General features: G+C 33.5%; 1 pseudogene across 1 annotated transcript; it reads left to right on the top strand.

The window, feature by feature from the left end:
- The first annotated feature begins 2446 nt into the window (after window positions 1–2446).
- Window positions 2447–5953, top strand: LOC145292045 (mitogen-activated protein kinase 14 pseudogene; annotated as a pseudogene). The gene has a single exon (XR_013869539.1). The product of XR_013869539.1 is annotated as a mitogen-activated protein kinase 14 pseudogene (transcript).
- Window positions 5954–10874: the final 4921 nt, after the last annotated feature.

Raw genomic sequence — 10874 nt, 5'->3', positions numbered from 1 at the left:
AAAACGTTTCTTCTGCTGCTGCTTCTGTCGTTGTTGTTGTTGTTGTTGTTAAAAAATTAAGGGTTAACTGCCTTAAAACGATACAACAGCTCAGAAATTGGGAAGCATTTCTGTTAAATCTGTTGACTACTGAAAACTCTTTTGCTTTCTGTCATGACCAACATTTTAAAATGACTTGATTGCGAATTTCAAGCTTAAAAGATAATAAAATCGGAGGGATAGTGAAACCATAAGTCTAAGTCCAAAGCTGGTGTGCAGTCATTCACTCACACGCACACACACACACACATGCTCGCATGCAAACAAACAAATGTTTATTCATTTCAATTTCCCTGCGCATTTTGCACAAAAAATAAGTTCTTCTAGCAACGGCATAATTTCAAATACGCCCACACACTTTTTCTCATAACAACAAAAGTAAAATGAACATATTTCTGGCAGACATAGTTGATGACAGCATCATGTGATACAAGCGACCAATGAGATAATTTAGAAGATTGTCTTTTTAACGCTTTTCCAAAAACCAAAATATCAGCAGTAGCAATCTTGTTTTGGAGCCACTTCAAAAAGTATTTAAACGCATCAAACATTCTTTTCCCCTACTTTTTCCCTTCTTCTCGCTTTGACATCACACGAGAATATGCCTTTCATTTTCCTAACATCGCCGCTGTCAAAGCCGTCAAAACCGTAATTACACACGCCACGCATACACTCAAAAATCAAACTTATGCACACACGACGCACCCATTCCGCATATTTTCTAATTAATAACAACGGATTACTTTCCTCACGGATTACTTTCCTCATGGGACTTTTAAATAAGACGAACTTCGCCAGCTAAAACATCAACCTTAAAATAAGGACATTATTTTCACACAAGACTTTTACCTTATAATCTGTAGAAGACTAGAATATAAATACTCTAAACTCGCTACAAGAAAAAATAATGAAACAAATTGAATGAAGGAAACAAAGAACTCAAATGCTGGAATAAAATAAACATGTTGTTTATTTTCTGTTGAAAAATGAAAGTCTTGGGTGTACACGTGTTCATTCAGCCGTTGACGACTACGTACGTGGAAGGAAAGGGGAATGCAATAGAGAAATGCGAAGTGGCAAGCCGGCCTGTAGAAAGAGAGGGTTAAGCTCAATAGAGAGTTGCGCACATGTCTGTTTTGATGGACCAAAACGAAGGGGAGATAGAGTGAGAAAGAGTGAGAATGTCAATCCAGGTTATGGAGATAGAAAGCGTATAAAGTGTACGTACGGTCTGTTAGACTTTTGTCCCACATAGTAACAAGTGGTGTGAGGTACGCGCGTGCGCGCATGCCAAAAAGGCACGCTGTCGGTCCGTAGACCGTACAGCTCGAAAGCTGGTCCTAAAAGGAAGAAGCTGCTTATTGCTCTTTCTTTTATAGGTGTTTCCGGTGGTCTTTTGCGCATGTGTGGATTTCCTTTGAGACGGGAAGTAACATTGTCCATGCGTGTGTGAGTATACACGTGAATGCGAGTGTATGTACGCGAACGTGAATATATGTACGTGTGTGGACGTGTGCGCGTATGTATATGACAAGTAATATAGCTTGAAATGTGAACGCGTGTTTTTGTGTGAGACTAGAAAAGGCTCGTGCAAATCTTATTAATTCCACAAAAGACTTTCATCTAACATTCTAATCATAATGACATTCGCAAGAACTTTCACCGATCAGACCTTTGTTTATTCATCTTGTTGTTTTTGTTAAAAAATAAATGCATTTTAAACCAGAAGGAGGTGTTATTGGGTTTTATTCCTTTTTTATTATTTTGTTTGGGGAAAAGAGATTTAATCTCACTTAAACTTCTTTCCCCCTAGAGTGGTTACCAATCGAACTAGAGTATTATTATTATTATTATTATTATTATTATTATTATTATTATTATTATTATCTTTTAAGTTTGAAATTCGTCACCAAATTTCCCCAAAATTGTCGGTGGTGCCAGAAAGCATGCTGGCTCGGATAAGTAAAAGTGACAATAACAAATGCATAGATAATAAATCCCACAATGAGTAAAAACCAGTGAAAATTGTACAGAAAACTAAATTTACTTGCGTTTGGTAACAGTTATCCATTGTTTATTTGTTTTCTGAGCTTGTTTGTTTGTTTGTTGTTGTTGTTTTTTTTTTGGCACTTTTTCTTGTTAACTATACTGCACAATCGCCAAATAAATCGCTTATCTTCGATAGTTTAAACATTCTTGCAGATACCGTTCGTTGTGTGTGTGTGTGTGTGTGATTTTAGATAGATGTCTGTGAAGGAAGTGGGCAAGTGTGTGTCCCCAATTGTTGACCACGTTGTTCACCTAACCCCCCCCCCTCTCTCTCTCTCTCTCTCTCTCTCTCTCTCTCTCTCTCTCTCTCTCTCTCTCTCTCTCTCTCTCATCAAACGTATAAAGTAAAAAAAAGGGAGTGGTATAAAAAATATAAAAATAACAACAACCCACACGACTTTAGTGAGCAGTGAATCTGACCCTGAAATGTATTTCCTGTTATTAGGTCAGCTGTTGTAACAACAACTTTAACTTCTATCCTGTTTTAGTACGAGTATATAATCAAAATTAAAAAAAAAAAAAAAAAAAAAAAAAAAAAAAAAAAAAAAACTGGGAAAAACATATTTAAACGACTTCAAACAACGATTGTAGTGATGGATCGGTGACTGATGGAAAATCCTTTTAAAAGCCGAGGTAGTAATTCTATTTATAAGTAAGAAAAAGTTACTTCTAAAAACGTGTTCTACTGGAATGCCAACCTGTAAAACTGTTGATGACTAAAACGATAAAATGACGAGAAGAAAACACCGTAAATTTTAAACGACAATCAAATTTAAAGTTTTGTTTTTATCATTTTATGAATTAATTTCTTAATGTTCATCGTACGTTACAAACAAAATATTTAAACAGCCTATTCTACCGCTTTCGTGGCTTCAAAACATTTGTTTTATTTATAAATTCGATTTTCAACTTTAAAACCGGAAGTTTTTAAATGTTTTATTTACAAACTTTTTTGAATTAAAACAAACTTTTAAAAAGTTTGTTTGTTTTTTTTTACATCCAATTGCGTCGTCTTATATGCGCCTTGTTGTTTATAAAATTAAATTTTAAAATTATTTTGTTTTCAAAAAAAAAAAACAATTAAGTTTGCCTTAAGGGGAAAAAAATGTCTTTTTCTCCTGAAATCATTCCTGTTGGTTTCACGGTGACAGTGGTTGACTACAACATAAAATTCATTCATCCCGATTCATACAATTCCCTTCAGTATGTCGGCAGTGGATCTTACAGCGATGTCTGTTCAGCAATGGTAAAAATCACTGATAAAAAAGTGGCCATCAAGAAATTAACTCGACCTTTTAGTAGCGTGGAAGATGCAAAGAAAACCTACAGGGAAGTGTTGCTACTTAAACACATGAAGCATAAAAACGTGATTGATTTACTGGACTTGTTTTCATCAACAGTGACCAAAGATGAGTTTGATGACCTTTACCTTGTATCGACCTTCTACCCCACCGATCTGAAGACAGTTCTAAAGTCTAACAAGCTCACTGCACCTCAGATCAAATCGATGGTGTGCCAACTATTCTGCGGTCTCGACTACATCCACTCGGCTGGTGTTATTCACCGGGATTTGAAGCCGAGTAACATTGGGGTTGCCGAGGGCGATTGCATAAAGATATTGGATTTTGGATTAGCCCGTTCCGTTGACCAGAAAATGACTGGCTATGTACAGACTCGTTGGTATCGCGCCCCCGAGGTGATCCTTAATTGGACATCGTACAACCAAACTGCTGACGTGTGGTCCGTTGCATGCATCATGGGGGAGATGTACAAGGGCCGGGCACTCATCAAAGGAGAGGATTTCACAGACCAGGTACGGCAAATTCTTAATTTAGTTGGCACACCTGATGAAAATACCCTGGCAAAGTTTACGTGCCAATCTGCAGTTAAAATGGTCGAGCTTTTCGATGTGTGTCAGAAAAGAGACTTTCAAGAATTCTTCGGCACTGACGACTCTGAGGCTATCGATCTGCTGGATCGAATGCTTAAACTTGATGTGGATGTCAGAATATCCGTAAAAGATGCGCTGAAACATCCATTTCTTAAGGACTACTATCAGGAATCGGACGCGGAATCGGCAACTCCATTCACGAACATCTTTGAAAATATGAAGCTCAACCGGAACGAATGGAAAGGTCTTGTTTTTGAGGAAATCACTTCATGGGAAAATAACGAATAACAAAACATTAAAAAAAAAAACAAAAAAAAACATTGACATTAAACAGTAAATAATTTTTTTAAAATAATAAATTGTGGATCATAAAACGAAACTATTTTTTTTATTTCATTTTCATATTTTTACAGAGGTATCATTGTAGATTTACACCCTCTTTTCCCAAAAATGTAATTCTACTACTTTTCTAGGCGATTACTTGTGAATATCCAGTCTGGAAAAATTTGTCAGAAATAAAATAATAGAATTTAGGGTGGGAAATCAGTTTCCCATTTAAATTTAATATAAAATAATCCTTCATTTCCGGGCCATCTTAGCATTTTAGGGCAGTTAATAAAAATCTGTTATGGGAGATAAATTCTATGCATTTTTGGGGGAGGAGTCTACTTTTTAGGCAGTTGACCTTTTCGCCAAGATCAAAGTGTAGTATCTATTCTTCAGATGCTACACTTCAATTTCTTGTTCTCTCTCAGTGGAGGAGAAATCCTTCACAACTGAGACAATTTTTATTTTTGTTTCTTTTCTCCACATAAAAAGCAACCCTGATATTCAACTCTGTCCTATGGGGAGGCATTGTAAATAGGTATTTTTTAGGCAGTTAAGTGTGTTTTAACGATGTTGCCAGTCGGACTTAGGGTTAGTGGTAAATAAATTTAGTTAACTGCACAAAACGTTAGTATGGCATGGAAATGCATGAGCAATTATCCTATTTTAAATTTATAATTCTAGAATAATATTTTTTGTTTGTTTGATTTTTGTTTTTTCTTTCAGCTAAGTTTTAATAGTGTTCACGTGTAATCGCCTAAATCATTTTTGTTAACAGCTGAGCGTTGTAATGAACAAATTTACCTTCTCTTTTTTTTCTTTTTTTTTTTCAAATTTTATTTAGTTATGGTATTTTTTTTACTAATCTGTCACCACTTATTAAGGACAAAAAAACATTTGAGGTTAAAGCATAGTGAGCTAGATAGATTGACAATTGAATGACAATGCATGCTCTGAGAGAATTGAAAATGACCAAATACAACCGACACAGAAAACAGCAATTCTTACTCCTTTGTCAGAAACATCACTCACGGTATGTGAGGATTAAAGAACAAATAACAAGAATTATGTGGCTGCTAATGTTAGATGCACTATATACTTTCTACTTTTCATGGTTGAGTTGGGTCTTTTAGAAACCAGATTAATTTGGGGTGTTTTGAATGTTCTTTTATGATTTTTTAAAGTTTTTTTTTTTTATGTAACACATTTTTAAGATGAAGTTAACTTTTAACGATCTTGTTGCACCCATACATATTACCATACAGAGTTAGGGTCAATGAAGGGGATGTGCTTTTTGTTTTTGCTTTTTTCATTAGTCCTTTGCACTACTATTCAGAAGAACATGTGGTTTTTATTTTTCCATTGGAAATTGATTTTTTTTATTATTATTATTTAACTTATTTTGCTGTTTCTTGGGACGACAACTCAAGCTAAGAGGCTCAAATGTATAAATAAGATGTTAATTTTGTTTAATGAAAACTTGTTTTTGTGTGGAAAAGTAATGAAGTAATGGATAAAATCGAATGACATACCATTGTACATAATTTTAACGTTAACGAATGGCATGTGTGTTTATTTTTGTTTTGTTTGTTTTTGTTTGTTTTGTTGTTTTCCAATGAATTAAATTTAAGTTTTAGTCAAATTGGAGTTATCGTTCTTGTTAATTTTGAAGGGAAAATTGCTTGTTTATTTTCATTAGAAGTTGGACTGTATAACCTGAAATTAGAATCATATTTATAGGTTTTACCTTGGTTCATTAAGAAGCACCCTAATTTTTTACCTTAAACATGATGCAATTTATATTTAAAAACACATAAATTTATATAGCGAAGGTGTATCACTTTTTATAGGAGGAATAGGTTCTTGAATATTATTTATCTTCCTCCCTCAGCGGGATGCTGTGGCACAAAAGTCAGGAAAATGGAATTTGAAAAGCCAGCACTCTAGAGCAAGAGTATTTTGACCTGCAAAAAATGTCTGGACAGCCGCGTTAGTATTATTCGGTGGGAACTCCTCAGGCAATTAGCAATAAACTAACCCAAAGAGTAAGAAGGCAATGCCTGGGGAGTGAGGACCCGCTAGAAGTGCACAATACCAAAAGTATACCTCACTCAACATGGAATAAGCCATATCAACAATAGCCTCGATTCCATTGGCTTTGGTGCCTAAGGAATGCCTGTTGAATAGATATCCACCCTGTAGACTTTGTAGAAAGAAAAATGGGTTACTCTTCTTGATCATAAGGACAAATTTCTCCATAAAAGTTTAAATCAATTTTATTCATAATTTTTCATCAGCAAGCAAACATGGGCTTGAAAGAGTTACGCAGACAAAAGTACAAAAACATGTTGAGTCGGTGGGTGTGTATATACTCAAAACATTTTTACTTTTTTATAGAACAGCCTGAAAAAGTTGGCAGTAAAAAGAAATAAAACAAAAATTATTTTAGAAAAGTTGATCATTTTTGCATACAAAATTATCACCCACTTCCAGTGGACCAAGCAGTCATCAAACTCTCCACTCTAGCTTTTTGTACTAACCTATACAAGTCATGCCTTGCCTCCATCCTAAGTTAAATCATGGATGAACAAGCGACTATGTATGTTAAAAAACTGCTACCCAGTTTTAAAATAGGTGATCATTTTACATTAAATCTATATGCAAAATTGATTTTTTACCCTAAATTTTTTTTTTTTTTTTTTGCTTTTTTTTTTAAATTTTACTACCAACTTTTTCAGGTTGATTATATGTAATTGCATAAAAAAGTAGAATCTTATTTTTCTTTTGGGGTGAATTAGTATAGAATACAAAGCTACAATTTTATCCATTTATTCCTATCAGTTCCTTTTCTTCCTTTCTTTCTTTTCTTTTTTGTGATTTTATTTTTTACTGTGGAGTTACTTATCAAGGACAAAGGACACTCAAGAATAATCAAGTTAATGAGATGAATGGATTGTCAGTTTATGGATAAAAATTATAATGGGAGGATTGAAAACAATGAATAGAATAAAGTCAGTTTATGACAAGTATCTGCTGACCTTGGATTTGAAGACAACGATGATGTAGTTTGCATGGAACTAGTTATGTGATAATGTTTTCTACAGGCAAGAAGTCCTTCAAAAAAAAAAAAAACTCTATTCATGGAAATTTTGCCTGAACATGGAAGATAGAGGAAAGATTTTTCTGTTTTCATAGAAAGATGAGTTCTTGCTGCAAGTTTCTTTCAATGAGGAAACAGAGACTGAAGCACAGTTGAGCAACTTTTGTGAGAAAAGGGTTGGGTTAGGAACAGAAGATTACTAGATTGCAAAGTTCATATTGTACTCAGTCAAAGTAAGAAAGTATGTTCTGAGTGGCACCTGCCCAAATGTGGTAACAGTATTCCATCTTATGAGATATCAGACTCATAAAGATAGAGGATTGCATCAGGAGTCAGGTACTTTCTGGAGCAGTAGAATGATCCAACCATTTATCCGGAAACTTTCGCAGCAGATTAGATATGACCTTTCTGAATTTTTTAGATGAGGATTGGTTATTCATATTAGTTGGATTCATCGGACTACTGTTCTCATCTTGAGTGTCATTTTCACAATGTTTCAGTCGACCTTCTTCAGGTGTATCTTGTAAACTCGGGAATGTTTCTGTTGAACTTGAGAATTGGGATGGAATTTCGAACGGAACCCTTTATTTACTTCATAGGGGTAGCATGCTCTTGTTCTGTCAGTCATGGCTGGATATAGGTCCTAAGTAATTCGCAATTGTATTTTTTGGTCACCAGCACTGAGAATTGAACCTTCAGCCTGTGAATATCACTTTTTTTACAATTGATTTTTTTCAAGCACTCTAACCACTGCACCACAAGTTATTTTACTTAAAAAAAAAATACAATTGCGAATTACTTAGAACCTCTATCCAGCCATGGCTGATGGAACAAGAGCATGCTACCCTTGTTCGAAATTCTGTTCAAATTCCTGAGTTCGACAAGATACATCTGAAGAAGGTCGGAAGTTATAGCGACTGAAACATTGTGAAAATCACACTCAAGGTGAGAATAGTAGTTCGATGAATCCAAATAATACAGATTATATATATCTTCCATTTTAGATCTCGGTTGAAAGTTAGAAACCTAGGAGCTTATCAGAATAAGGTTTTCCTTTAGAAGAGAGTTATTTGTTTTAACTGGAGCAAAACACCAATACGAGCTTCATGGTAAAAGGAGGGAAGCATGGTTTTATAGATGTAAAACGTAACAAGCCACCCTTTTTATTCCGATGACACCGAATTAGAAGTCTAATTGAACATGGTATTGAATTCATTTATCTTCTTTCTTCTCTCTTCTTATTCTAATATGTAAAATAATATTAGTTGGGTTTTCAAAGTTAGACCTAAATAGCATTCAACCTTTATTTTGACTTGATAAATTTTGTTTGTTATTTTTTTATTATGTTATTTATAATAGATTGATGTACTTCTAAAAAAAATTATTTTTTAAATTTATTTTTTAATATTTAAACCGATTCGGTAGTTTTCTAATAAGTAGTAATTTTTAATTTGCCAACTTAAAAAAAAAGGAAAATCAGCTAAGGGAAATAACTCTTTTCTTTTACTAAGAATTATCGTTCCTTGCTTTTTTTTTTTTTTTTTTTAACTGATGCTTTGTTAATTGTCTGTATTTTTGAGATGAGGTGTTTTCATTGATTGAGATTGTCGGACTGACTTCCTCATCTTGGTTGTAATCGTCACAACGTATAGGCCGTTTTGCCCTCCGGCCTTCATCAGGTGTTTTATATCGAACTGGGGAACCGTTTGTTAGGAGTCTCGAACCCAACCCTTTATTATTATTACGGGGGTACCGTGCTCGAACTCCAGCTAGGCTCTGGGACATAGTTGGTGATTTCTCTGTTTAGAATGTTACTTTTTACTACCTTGGTTCAGGATTGAACTCAGCACCTTTGGGTAACTGTAAACTTTGATACAACGTCTAGGACCACTCGGCCATATGTCATATGTTTTGTTATTTAATTTTCTTAGCACATTAAAATATAAAAGTAAATTGAACATAATGGATCCTAGGCCATACCGGGTTGCTACAGCTGAGGCTGTCACTTAGCTTAACAGAATGCCAATTCTTGTCAGAAATGGTTGCGTTGACAAAATTTATTCTTCTTATACCGCCACCAATGTGTGGTTAATGATCAGTTTTCTTCTTCAGCGGATAGGTACGGGCAATTTAATGCCTGCTTCGGTATGGGACCTGGTTTTGAACGCCGGCTAATCATAATATTTTTTAAATTTTCCGGTTACTTTTTGATTGTGTTTAAAAGATTACAGATTAAAGTTAATTTCTCCAAGAAAAAAAAAATGTGTGAAATAAAAAATACATGGAATAAGTTTATCTCAAATCTGAAAAACCGTACATTTCACGTAAAAAATCATTATGACAAAAATCCTGTTTACATTTTTCTGGCAAGAGAAATATAAGTTTTCTGGAATTATTTCCAAGTGAAGTATTAAGTTAAAGTCTTAAAATAATGAATTAATACAATAAATGTACTTAACTTTTGCTAAAAAGAGTAATAATTATCCAAAAACGTGGCCATGGTAGCAACAAGATTAGTTTCGTGTAAAAAAAAAAAAAAAAAACGACATGGCGGCAAAATTCAAAGAAGTACGGAAGCACATTAATGACATAATTTCATTATTATTTAACAATGTTACGACATATCGAGCATTTTTTCTTTTTCTTTTCAAGAATGTGCATCCGTACTTACCAACATAAAACGTTTGTATAATTCTTTCCATTTTTTAATTTAATTATTTTTGTATGTTCCTATTTTTCAATTTAATTATTTTTATTTTATTTTCCGAGATTATATGAAAATTATCTTACATTGATAATTATACGTTCTTGCGTGCAATAAAAATATCAGAATCTTACATATAAATATTATGTTAAAAATGTAACCGTAAAAAGAATAAAAATACATCTTGCAATTAATTTTTTTTTTATTGCGGGAAAATATTAAATAACCGATGCTTAATTCAATGATAATATCGGTAGTTCGAGAAATTAATTTTTCTCCGAGTTATATCGATTTCGTTAATACGAACTTTAGGTGCTTTTTTTCCTTATGTTCCTGTAAAAATTAATTAAATATTTTTTCATTGTTATAATTTGCGATGCTTTATTTTCATTAAAATAAAACGAAATAAATTCTTGCATTTTCTTTTTTTTTTTTTTTTTTTTTTTACTACAGAAAACCATAACTTCAGTAAAGGTGTTTTTTATTATAAAAAAATAATACATTTTCACTCGGATTCAAATAAAAATAATGTGTTCATTATATTCCGCGGTCATGATTTGATAAATACTGAAAATTTCATTAAAATTGGTTAATTTCCTGATTTTTGGTAGATTTTTAAGTAAAAGGAGGGGTTAAAATGTTTATACATTTTGAGCATCGGCATTCATTTTGCCCGTACTTAGCAGCAGATTAAACACGTGTAAATACTCGACTATGATTGATCATATGTATACAGGTGGGATCAAAACGAACTGGTAGGAAAT

The sequence above is a fragment of the Euprymna scolopes genome, chromosome 13, assembly GCF_053919585.1.
Source record: "Euprymna scolopes isolate OS-2025 chromosome 13, ASM5391958v1, whole genome shotgun sequence".
In the NCBI taxonomy this organism is placed as follows: Eukaryota; Metazoa; Mollusca; class Cephalopoda; order Sepiida; family Sepiolidae; genus Euprymna; species Euprymna scolopes.
This window is presented reverse-complemented; position numbering and strand designations above follow the sequence as displayed.